At 52.0% G+C, this 12,589-nt stretch overlaps 1 protein-coding gene and 1 long non-coding RNA gene across 2 annotated transcripts in view; both read right to left on the bottom strand.

Moving 5' to 3' along the window:
- PHF21B (PHD finger protein 21B) overlaps positions 1–12,589 on the bottom strand; it is an 84,907-nt gene that overhangs the window by 52,541 nt on the left and 19,777 nt on the right. The window lies entirely within an intron of this gene.
- LOC129639602 (uncharacterized) lies at positions 7,274–11,372 on the bottom strand. The gene is made up of 3 exons (XR_008708510.1): positions 11,277–11,372; positions 8,665–8,949; positions 7,274–7,876 (listed from the first exon to the last, which is right to left on the bottom strand). It is a non-coding gene; the product is annotated as an uncharacterized LOC129639602 (long non-coding RNA).

Below are 12,589 nucleotides of genomic sequence, written 5' to 3'. Positions count from 1 at the left end.
TATAATGAGTTCTGGCTGTGGGCATATTTTGGTCTATTATGCATTTCATCATTTTGTTAAGGGGCGGGGGGAACCTTGAAAAGCCAAAGAAGTGTAGGACCTAGTCCTGGCTGAGCTGACTTTCCGAGGGGAGGGAGGAAACAGCTGAGGGCTCTTAGGCCCACCTGGTTGAACCCAAACTCCTCCACATGGCTCAGCTCAGGACTGCTCAAGCAAGTCGGTACAGAGCTGGCCTGTGCAAGCCTTCAGTCAGCCAGTCAACAAACACTGAAGGAGCACCTCCTTGGTGCCCGGCCCTGGTGGAGCTGACGCCCTGGGACTATTATCCCAGCCCTCTCCCTCTCCATCACTGCACACCAGAGCTGTGTGGGTGTTTGTTTGCTCCGAAAGAAAGGAAGCTCCTTTCTCAGCAGTGATGGTGTCTTTGCTGCCAGACAACTGGGGCCCCAGGAGAGGCTGGGCCCTGACAAGTCAAAGGATGGGGGGCAGGGGACAGAGGCAGGAGGCTGCCTGGACAGACATACAGGTAGCTCCAGAGAATCATGGCTTACCAGGACCATGGCTGGGCAACTGTCGCTGGCAGGAACGCTTAAATGGTAACTTCAACAAATTGCTGGAGTCTCAGTGGAGAAGAACGTGAGAGTGAGAAACTCCTAGGGGCCAGTCTAAAAAGGGAGGCCCCGTATTTGGGGGTTCTACCTCCAGGAATCTCATCAGGTTCTCACGTGAACCTGAAGAAAAATCCTCTCACGCCTGGCGAGGGGTGGGAAGAAGTAACTATCCTGAAATACAGCATATAGCGAGCACCTACTGTGTTCCCAGCTTTGGCAAGACATCTTGAGAGGGATGGAGCACCATGGGAGGAGGGTGTGGCCCCTGCTCCTAGAGCCATGCAACCAGCTGGGGAAGACCTAGCCCAGCATGGTGAAGTCAGGGAAGCCTTCTCGGAGGAGGTGCCAAAGTCAGTTTTTAAAGGATTAGCAGGAATGTTGGAGGAGGAAGGAAAGGATGACACAGGCAGAATGAGCAGAAACAACACCAGGTGCGTATGTTTCGGATGCTGATCAACCATCCAAGGCTAAGGCTTGGCAGGAGGAGTTGTGTCCCTGGAGCCCTGGCCTAAGTTGACCCCTTCTTGCCTGGAAGCACTCTAAGCATTGGGTTGGGGTCACAGCAGGTGTGAGGGCAGACAGGCGGGAAACATCAGTTCCATCCTTGGCCCCACAGTGTTGGTGTGTGATGCTGTAAACACGCATGTGTGTAAGGACACGGGGTCTCATGAACATGCCCCGATGTGACCCACGCTTACACTCCCAACAGACACAACCCACACACGCAGATGTGCTGGTGCCATGCAGGACGGACCCCCACAGCCCTGGACTAAGGTTGAGTTTTGTCGCCAAATGCACTGTCCCCACAGCTGGTCACTTCCAGCCCTTGTCACCACCTCCCCAGCTTTGACTCCAGTGTATGTCACGTCAGGCTAGAAATCAAGGAAAAAGAAGGCTAGTTCTTCAAATAGCGGGAATCCTTCCACCCATGCTGGGCTCACAGTGCGAAACAGAGCTGCCCAGTGTGAATGTGACTGAGACTTAATAAGGCCAGGGTGGATATGGAGACATAGATGCTAACCCATCTGTTTCAATTAATGGTATGTGTTCCTTGTTATCGAGAGTTTAGATCATATAACACTCCCAGTACCCCACCGCTAAACAAATAAAAAAGAAACATATGTTAACAAACAGGTCTGCCTGTGACTAGAAGCAAATGCCCCAGAATTTATTTTAACTTTTTGACCACACCACACAGCATGCAGGATCCCCCGACCAGGGATGGAACCCGCACCCCCTGCAGTGGAAGCGCAGAGTTTTAACCGCTAGACTGCCAGGGAAGTCCCAAACACCCCAGAATTTAAAACTGAGAGAATCCTCTCCTGCACGGATGACTCCCCATGCTCACCTCTGTCCTCAGGCCTCCTCCCAGCCACACAGGGGACGGAGAGCTTGCTTCCTCGCATCACTAAGAAAAAATAGAGCTTTTCAGAAGCCTCTGCCACTGTCACCACGTGCATCAAGCCACCCTCTCCAGAGTCTGAGGGTCAAGGGTCCGAGCTCCCGGCTGAGACACCTCTGCTCCCCGTACCTACCCCACACCTGGGACAAGCCTGAGGTGATGCTGCCACCTGCTTGGCCTTGCCCTCCTCTGGCCACCCTCAACCTGGTCCTGAGCAGGAAGTACAGGTGACGGACGGGCCAGAGTGGGGTTCCTGTTTGCCCAGCCTGCTGTGCCAGCAACCTAGGAAGTCTGTGACAGGCCTGATGACACCAGTCACCACTCATGGCACCCGCTCCCCCATGTGACATGAAACCCACAAGCAGGACGAATCTGGCCTCTCCCACTCTGACCTGCCCACCCCAGCCCTCTTGACCATCCTGCAGCCCTGACCATCCCCAGAGCACATGCTGGGGACCATGGCAGTAGCCTCCCTGCTCATAGCCCCCTACCAGGAAGACAGGAGGGAACTGAGGATCCAGAGCCCTGAGAATATGCCCGAGCCCACACAGCTAAGAATTCCAAGAGGCAGAATTCCAGCCCGGGTCTCTAGGCTCCAGTCGTCCTCCCCCACGGCAAAGGGGCCCCACCGAAAGCGGCCGCGCGAGCGCTGTCCGCGGTGCTGAACCGTCGCAGGCACGGCCGCCCTCCTACCGGGCTTGCAAAGGTTCCTTCTCACCTTGCCCAGGAGGGGGCGCTAATCAGTTTTGCGTCATTTCCAGAATTCCTGTTGGTTAAAGGTCTAAATTGTGGACTTATTGCTACTTTAGGAAAAAAAGCAAATTTATGATTTATGTACCACCACAGGGCAGACGCCCCACAGCTGGCTTCATACACTTTTGACCATTCTGTCCTATTTCCAGAGTTACACAATGTTTTTCCTCTAGTAACCAGGAGCTGTCCTGTTCCCCAAGGTTTTATGGCCACGGACAGCCCTGACCCGTTTGCCTAAGCTCAAAATCTCACAGTGGGTTTGAGGTAGGACGCCCCATACGGCAGTACACGTTTAGAACACGTGTGTTTTTATTAAGCACTGAAGAGATATTAGAAATAATAAAATGAATGGCATTTAAAGAACAACAGTATCATCTGTAAACATCCCAGCTTAAGAAAAGGAACACCAGTTTTGAAATACTCCTGCCTGCCTTCCCTACTTCCTCTCATATCTGAGTAACTACTATTTCGTGTTTATCCTTCCCTGACTTTTCTTTAGAGTTGAATAAATACATTTATTTAAACATACATATATTGTTTTGAACGTTTTGTACTTTCTATAAATGGACTCATACCACAGCATTTTTCTGAAACTTCCTTTCTGGACTCAAGTACCAATGTGACCTCAAGTACAAATGCATTCTTGCCTGGAGAATCCCACGGACAGAGGAGCCTGGCGGAGCCCACTACAGTCCATGGGGTCGCAGAGTGACATGACTGAGCATGCGCATTCCTTAGTTCATGTTGTCACTGACAGCCTGTGGGCCATGGGGGACAAGGAGGAGCTGTGATCTGGGGGTTGCCTCTCTGAGTGGGTGCTGCTGCTGAGGCCAAGTCTACCTGTGATGCAAAGGAGAGGGAGCCCCACTCAAGAGGCTGCCATGGCCTCCAACATGCCTGGGTAGCTGGGGCATCAGGGCAGCCTCCCTCGCCCCCCCACCGGACATACAGATGGCACACCCTGCCCCGCCCTGCAGTCCCTGGAGAGCAGCCAGAGGCAGACAGGAAGCCTGGTCTCACCTCTGCCCACTTTCTCTCCACCTCTTCTTCACCGTCCCCCAAGGGCTGCCCTGCACCCTTGAGCCTGGGTCTTCACCTCACCCCAGGCATCACAGACACGCCTCTCCCCTCCTCACCCTTCCGGCTCTTTCCAGCCTCAGAGGCAGACTCAGCATCCAGGATCATCTCCGTTTACCAACTCTGAGTTTTCAGAAACTTTGTCTCACTACAGATAAACTTATTTTACCAAACTCTCTGAGATGCTCCCAATTTATAGTGTCTGGGTTTCCAAACTCTCTCTTAGCACTTTGCTTTTTTAAAAAATTGAGGTGAAATTGATAGAACATAAAAATAACCATTTTAAAGCAAACAGTTCAGTGGCATTTAGTCCGTTCACAGAGCTGGGCAACCACCACCTCCCTCCAGTTCTGAAACATTCTCATCGTTCACCACGACACCCTCGGCTGTCTGCAGGATGGATGCTTGTCTGGCCTTCCCATCGAAGTCCGGAAACTCCTGGAGGACAGGGAGTGTCAGTCATTTCCATTCCATCCTCCAACCTTCTTCAAAGTCACTGACAACACACGCTCTAGTCAACTAACTTGCAAACGCATGGTCACATGGTTTCGAGTGTCTCCTGAGTCTGTGCCAACACCCTAAGGCACTATCGGCGTGCACCACTCATTACCAAAGTACTCCCAGGGTCCTCGCTGCAGCCCTGGCTGGGCGCTGGTCGTGGGGAGCGAGCCCACAAGAAAACCTCAGTGAACAGGGTTGGGAGGGGCTGTGCTAAATCAGGGCCTGTAGATGCAGGTGTACAAAGCCAGCCACTGCTGCTGCCATCAGCGCTGCCGACCCGGGGCAGGCTGGGAGGGGCTCGGGCTCCTCGCAAGTCAAGCCCACTGCCCCCCAACATCACAGTCCCTTTACACAGTACCAGCAGGACCCACACACACGTCTCTGTGATCCGACTGACTTGCTGACAATAGGGCTGAGGTCTCAGGCACCACTGCCCCCCGCCCCACCTCCGCCCTGGAGCTGAGTCTCTTCACAAGGGTAAAAGTGCCCTCTCTGTCTAACCCGGGACCAGGAAGCAACATCTGTCACCCGGCACTGCCACCCAGAGTCATCAGCACAGCTAATTACCACTAATTGTAATATCGTTTCTGTCTCGCTGCTAATACATTTAGACTTGCTAATCAAATCAAATCATTCCACCTTGCCGCGCTACTTGCCAATAAACATTTCTGCAAAGCAAGAAATAAATAGCTCCCAAGCTTTGTTCTCTCCTCTCTGTAGCCACTTTCTGCAGAGACATGGCGGGGGTGGGGGGTCATTTATTTATCTCTGGGACCAAAGGCACAGAAGGAATCGGAAGTAGAGCCAGCCTTTACTGTCTAGAGCTTCCAAAGAGAGAGGGAGACAGGGGAAGGCATACCTGGGGACTTGGAAGAGAAGGCGGCAAGTAGACAGGGAGAGAGGGAAGAGGGGGAGGAGAGAAACTGTCACAGTGGAGCGGCATGGTGTGTTCCCGTGCCACCTCCTCCCTTGCAGGGACACAGTCTCCTGCCATCCCTGGCTGGACCAGTGGCTCCTTCTCAGGACCCCCTCAGATGTCTAAGCCCCTCTACTTCCACTCACCAAGTTGGGGTGCTCTGATCTGCCACCAGGCCTGCCCGCAAGTTTGTCAAGGGCAGGGGCTCTGTGCTGTGGGTCTGCTTCCCCAGCGTCTCACATCACAGGAAACACTCCCAAACACTCAACTCCCGCCTCACGAGCAGACAGGTGCCACTCTCCTCGAGGCGACCGAGGCTCAGAGGATGCTAAGCACCCGCTGAGCCACACGTGGCCAGTGAAAAGCACGACCTAAGAGTCAGTCCTGGGCCTGTGCTCCTCCAGGAAGCGGGCCGGGGAGGAGCCTAAACAAGAGCCACACGGGCAGCCACGAGGAAATGTGAAGGCAACAGAGTGCTCCCCTCAAGGACACGCTGGAGTCAGTCTGAGAATCCTGGAACGGAAACTGACAAAAGGTTGACCATGAACGCAACTTATAAATGCGTCCAGTTACTATAGCAATCATGCAGAAGAATTTCCTCGCCCTACACACTGCCCCAGTGCTGAGAGAGGGGCTTGCTCCGGGAGGGCAGGCGATCGCAAGCTCTGCCAGCCCCCTTCACCTCAGCAAACACCGACTCTGATTGCCCTGCCGGCCTCGAAAGCACAGGGGCAGGGGAGCGGGGAGGTGGAGACAACCCTCATCCGGGTCTGCAGGCCTGGACCAAGACGCCTCCCCACCCCCAGGCCAGTGCTTTTGCTCAGATGGCAGCAACTGCCTGGCGTCCCTGCCCTCTCTGCTTCCCGTCCACTTCTGTTTATCTGGTGGCAGCAGCAAGGGGGGCAAAGAATGAATGAAGCAACGCTGGCAAGGCTGGTGTGTGGAAGGGGGAGTGAGGGGGAAGACGGAGGGAGTAATGAACCCCGAGTGCTGACTCCAAGCCAGCATATTCGCACCATCACGACCAGCGAGTCTGGAGGTGGCTGTTGTCAATAAAGGGCTTTCCCGCTGGCTCCGCCGGTAGAGAACCCACCTGCTAATGTGGGAGACACGGGAGAGGTGGGTTCGATCCCTGGGTCAGGAAGATCCCCTGGAGAAGCAAAGGGCAACCCACTCCAGTATTCTTGCCTGGAAAACTCCATGGACAGAGGAGCCTGGTGGGCTACAGACCATAGTGTCACAAAGAGTCAGATCTGACTAGGTGCACACACGTGCACACTGTTCAGTTCAGTCCAGTCCAGTCGCTCAGTCGTGTCCGACTCTCTGCGACCCCATGGACTGCAGCACGCCAGGCCTCCCTGTCCATCACCAACTCCCGGAGTTTACTCAAACTCATGTCCATTGAGTCAGTGATGCCATCCAACCAACCATCTCATCCTCTGTTGTCCCCTTCTCCTCCTGCCCTCAATCTTTCCCAGCATCAGGGTTTTTTCAAATAAGTCAGCTCTTCGCATCAGGTGGCCAAAGTATTGGGAGTTTCAGCTTCAGCATCAGTCCTTCCTATGAATATTCAGGACTGATTTCCTTTAGGATGGACTGGTTGGATCTCCTTGCTGTCCAAGGGACTCTCAAGAGTCTTCTCCAACAGCACAGTTCAAAAGCATCAATTCCTTGGCACTTAACTTTCTTGATGGTCCAACTCTCACATCCATACATGACCACTGGAAAAACCATAGCCTTGATTAGACAGACCTTTGTTGGCAAAGTAATGTCTCTGCTTTTTAATATGCCGTCTAGGTTGTCATAACTTTTCTTCCAAAGAGCAAGCGTCTTTTAATTTCATGGCTGCAGTCACCATCTACAGTAATTTTAGAGCCCCCCAAAATAAAGTCTGTCACTGTTTCCACTGTTTCCCCATCTATTTGCCATGAAGTGATGGGACTAGATGCCATGATCCTAGTTTTCTGAATGTTGAGTTTTAAGCCAGCTTTTTCACTCCCTCTTTCACTTTCATCAAGAGGCTCTTTAGTTCCTCTTCGCTTTCTGCCATCAGGGTGGTGTCATCTGCATATGTGGGGTTATTGAGGCACACTATTACTAAACCCATTTCACACACGAGGAGCCTGAGGCTTGGAAGGTCATCCAACAACCAAAAGAGGAGGCAGGGCTGCCAGCCAGGTCAGGGCAGCTCCAACCCACGTTCTCCCTGCTCCTGCACAGCGTCCTCCAGCAACCCCCTTCCTCTCCCACCTGGAATCTCCGAGCCACAGTTTCGGCCCAAGCGATATCCACACTCGGGCTCAGACATGTAACTAAAAAAATGAGAAGCACATCCTGCATCCAATGAGGCTGTCGATTTTAATTAATTTCAGACTTTGTGTGTTTCTGGCAATTATTTGTAACAAGGTTTACAGAGGGCATTTAAAATTAATTGTGATTTTTATCTAGAAATCAATGCTGATTTTTTTAAGTAGCTCATTAGGGGTGAGTATGTACTACAGGAGCAGCCGGCTCGGTGGCAGGAAGGAGGCACCTGGGGTGAGGGAGGAGCCGCCAACGGCAGACACAGCAACTGCAAGGACAAGATCAAAGCCAGGGGAAGCAGGAGATGAGGTTCTGGGGGACAAAAGAGAACCCGATTCAGATGGGGCCAAGTGGGAGGAAACCCATTTAATAACCTAAAATGGGAAAAGAGAACCAGGCTCCTTCTACTCCGTGGCCTTGGCTGGTGATTCTTGGGCAGGTGCAGCCACCCAGGCCACTCAGCCCAGGGAGCTCGGCGACCCTGGACACCAGCGGCAAGCCTGGAAGAGCCGGGACAGGGGACCAGGGACCCGGGCCACAGGGCCGGTGATGACTCTGAGATTACCTTCTGCCTTTTCTGGGATCTTTTTTTTTTTCTAAGTTTTAAAAGAAATATGCGTTAAAATTCATCCTGAAAGGACCAATGCAGATGAACAGAAATGTCTCAATACATCAAATATAGGTGAAAACAGCCTGACACCAGACTATTCACCAACTGTTAGCCCTCCTTCCACCTGGACATAGAGGTCACAGGACTAGAATCCAGAGTCGTCTTCGGAGTTAAATAATAAAACCGCTGATATTTGCAGAGGCTTTATAGCTAGTAAAGGTATTTGCTGCTTCCACTTTGCAGGCAGGGAAAATGAGGTTCAGGAAGTTTCTGTGTCTTACCCAAGTGTGTGAGATGCGTAAATGGGGCCGGGTCTCTCCCTCCAGGCTCCAATATCCTTAATCTTTCCCTGAGGTTAGCAAGGCTGACAAACATGCCCACCAGCATCACAAAATCACTGGCATCCCCACCACCGCCATCATCACCAGCATCCCCACCACCACAGAGAAGAAAAGACTCACTAAGGGCTGAAGAAGCATGCCGTCCATACCTTTCCGCTTTGTCAGGTGGCCAGGGAAAGGGTGACCCTCAGCCAGAGCCCTGGTTCTCGAAGTCCAGGGGCCCCAGAATCTTGTGGGGAGTGTGCCTTGGGCCCAGTGGTGGAGCTCCTGGTTCCACAAGTTTGGGGTGACGCCAGGTTTCTGCTGGCCAACGAGCTCCTGGGAGATGCAGATGCAGACGGTCAGGGGGCAGCCTCTGAGGACCCTGACTGAAGGTGCAAGCAGGGCCTGAGTCCTTGCAAAGTCTGAAATCACTAGTGGAGGGGAAGGGCCACCTGAGAGTTTAAAAACATGTATGTTACGTGGCCATTACATCCGTGGAAGTACTTCACACATACACTTATCTGTATTAAAACTCGCTCCACAATTTATCAAGTACATTTTTAAGGTGGCAGGATTACTTATCTTGTCGGTTTTCATTTAAAGTTTTAAATTCCAAGAAAAACCATGTACCATTTCCGGCACCTGTGATTTCCCTCCCGAACATCAGTGGTACCCGCTGGAGGCCAACAGAACGTAAGAGGAGCAGACAGCTTCCAAGAGCTGACCCGGGAAGCTCAGACCTAGAGTGACATCAGATGTCACACAAATAACTGCCTGGAAAGACATGCTTGTCCTGAAACGCGGTATCCAAGCCTCACAGGCTTTAAAAGTGGTGTCAGCAGCCTCTTGTGCCATCTTGTTATCAACTCTGGACAGGCTCCCAGCTGGGACACAAGGCGCTCTGCTCTTTGGGTGCCAACTTCAGGAACTTCAAGACTTTTAAAGCTTTCTGCTTCTTCTTTACACAAGCATCTTGTCTTCTTGTCTTTAGGATACAGCAGCAAGAGCACGTTCATCACATTTACAGTTTCTAAGGCTCATCCACTATCCAGTAATTCAAACGTCACTGCTGTGAGCCTGTGTGTGAGACACAGACACGACTGAGCAGCACTGGTCCTTGATACACGTCTCTGCTCCTCCAGGTTGTACTGGGCATGACATTTCCTCATGGAGACGTGTTGTGATGGTAAGTTAAACTGGAACCACCCAGACCTGCCACAGGAAGTGGCTGATAGTGAAAACCATGATCATCACTGATGTCATCATTGCTAAGTCACTTCAATCATGTCCGACTCTGTGCGACCCCAGAGACGGCAGCCCACCAGGCTCCCCCGTCCCTGGGATTCTCCAGGCAAGAACACCGGAGTGGGTTGCCATTTCCTTCTCCAATGCATGAAAGTGAAAAGTGAAAGTGAAGTCACTCAGTCGTGTCCGACTCTTAGCGACCCCATGGACTGCAGCCCACCAGGCTCCTCCGTCCATGGGATTTTCCAGGCAAGAGGACTGGAGTGGGTGCCATCGCCTTCTCCGATGTCATCATTACAACCATTATTACCATTATTATCACCATAACCACCACAACCTTTCCCATCACTAGCATCACTACATTAGCATCCTCACCATCCACTTTATCACCGTCCTCACCACCAACATCACCATCTTTGACATTGCCCTTATCACCATCCTCACTTCATCACCTTCATCTCCATCCTCACTTCATCCCCATCCTCACCACCCTCACCTTCATCCCCATCCTCACCTTCATCCCCATCCTCACCACCCTCACCTTCATCCCCATCCTCACCATCCTCACCTTCATCCCCATCCTCACCACCCCCACCTTCATCCCCATCCTCACACCATCTCTGTACTTGTCACCCCTTTCTTCCCCATCATCATCATCATCATCACCACCACCATTACCACTGTGACCATCATTACCTCCAACCTAAATGAAGCCAGAGGTGTCTTTCTGGAGGGTAAGGATCTGACCCGGGCTTTGGGGGATGAGAAGTGTCTTGTTCAAGAGAAAAGGGTTAGTCCAAGCAGAAGCAATGCCCTAGGCTAAGACCGGTGACCCACGGGCATTTAGTATGTCTGGGAAACAGTCAACAGCTTTGTGTCAAGAGATGAGGTTGAAGAAGTGATCTGAACCCAGAAAATGAAAGGTCCAGTCTATTGACTACAAAGAATTTCTGAATCTTCTTCCTTAAGGCACTGACTGTCTCCCACCTGCCAGTGGTCCTGGAGTTGGGCCAGAGGGCAGACTGTAGGGTGGGGCTCCAGGCCTGGCCCCAGCTTCAGCACAGCAGCTCCTCTGACTCAACTCACTGGGGCAAGAGGCTGAGGCAGACGTGAAGCTCTTGCTGTGGGCGGTGGGGACCGGGAGATGGTTTTTAAGCACAGAAACGTCATGTAAGGGCTCTACTTTAAAAAGACAACTTTAGTGCTGGTATGGAAGACAGACCCTAGAGGCTTAGGAGGCTGCTGACAAGTGAACCAGAGGCACAGAGGTGGAGAAAAGTGAGGGAAATATTTAGTAGGTGAAACGGGCAAGATGATGGTAGGGAGCTGGGGGTGGGATGAGAGCTGAGGCCAGGGGCACCCAGAGATGGGTGTCTTGGAAGCTTCACAGTGGAGGATAATGGTCTGGCCTAAAGACACAGGGGGAGAACTCGCCTCTCTGGAGCCCCCACCATGCACCAAGCTCTGTGCTAAGCACCTACCACCCTTCACTCTGCCTCATCCTTCAAGTTCTACAAGCAAGTGTTCGGATTACCTCCACTTCTCAGGTGAGTGAAAAGGAAGCTGAAGGATCATCAGTAACTTGCTCAAGATCAGGATGAACGAGAGTCAGAGAAGGGATCTGAGAGCTGAAACCACAAAGAAATTTTCAGGGTCAGAGTTACTGTAGAAAACAGAACTGCAGTTATCTGCACAAAAAAAGAAAAAAGAAAAAAGAAAAACAAACGGAACACTGGCAGAGTCCTCTGAAATCTTCAAAATAATCCCAGCCAACTGCACATTTTTGTCCACTACTCCTTATGTCATTTTGTCGTCTGTGAGAGCCCAAACAACAAAAGTTTAAGAAATATTAATACCAATGCCAGAAGAAGAAGTCTCACCGAGAAGAGTCTGCAGATTACTACTCTTCTTTGCACCTCGGGAGGAGCCTGGGTTGATGCTGGCAATGGGGACTCACCCCAGGGCCAACCCAGACCAGCAAAGAACAGGAACCTAGCCCGAGGAACTACTCACAGAGCTGCTTGATTAGCAGACGGGGGGAGCCTTTCAACAGACATCCTTGAAGCCTTTGGGTAAGGGGACGAGGAGGACTCGGACGTGGTGTGGGGCTGGGGGTGACAGGGGCTCCAGGAAGCGCCCCCCAAGCCCAGCGGACCTCCTGCCTCTGGGTTCTCATCCGTGGGGCCCGTGGACACGGCTTTTTTCACCCGTGAAACATGACCTTCCAGTGGGTTAACGTATGTGGCAATACCAGACACGCAAAAATGCCACTGTGTAACATGAGTTGTTAATGAGTGAAAGGACTCCGGGGAATCTGTGCCACATCTGCACTGACTGATCATCATAAGAGACAAAATGGAAAATAAATCACACACTGTAACACTACAAGGTCTGGACAAACTACCATAAGCAGCTTATGTTGTTAATGTCCGTGTTTTTAGGGTCAACACCAAACTCAAGCGGGAGAGTCTTACAGCTGTGCCGCCCGTTTGTAAAGTTGTGCATGAAGCAGCCAACAGGCTTGGTGCATCCACATGACCCACACCCACGCCCACTCACGCCCACAACCACGGGGCAGAGATCCATCAGGAGCCAGGAAGCCAGCGGGATACAAGCTCCCTGGAAGGTGATGGTGTCAACACTAGGGATCCCAGGCTCACGGGACGTCAGTCTGACAGAGGGGGCTAACCCTAGACTGTCTCCACTCGGGGACGACCTGCGAAACCCTGCAGGCTTGTCTCTGCCACAGGCCTGTCTAGGGTGTAAAACAAACGTCCCACCCAGCAATCCCACTTCTGGATGTGTGTTCAAAGTAAGTGAAAACAAAGACCCGAACAGACACCTGTC

Source organism: Bubalus kerabau, chromosome 1 (genome assembly GCF_029407905.1).
Source record: "Bubalus kerabau isolate K-KA32 ecotype Philippines breed swamp buffalo chromosome 1, PCC_UOA_SB_1v2, whole genome shotgun sequence".
NCBI classification, from domain to species: domain Eukaryota; kingdom Metazoa; phylum Chordata; class Mammalia; order Artiodactyla; family Bovidae; genus Bubalus; species Bubalus kerabau.
Note: the sequence above shows the minus strand (reverse complement) of the source record. Positions and strands in the feature narration are given on the sequence as shown.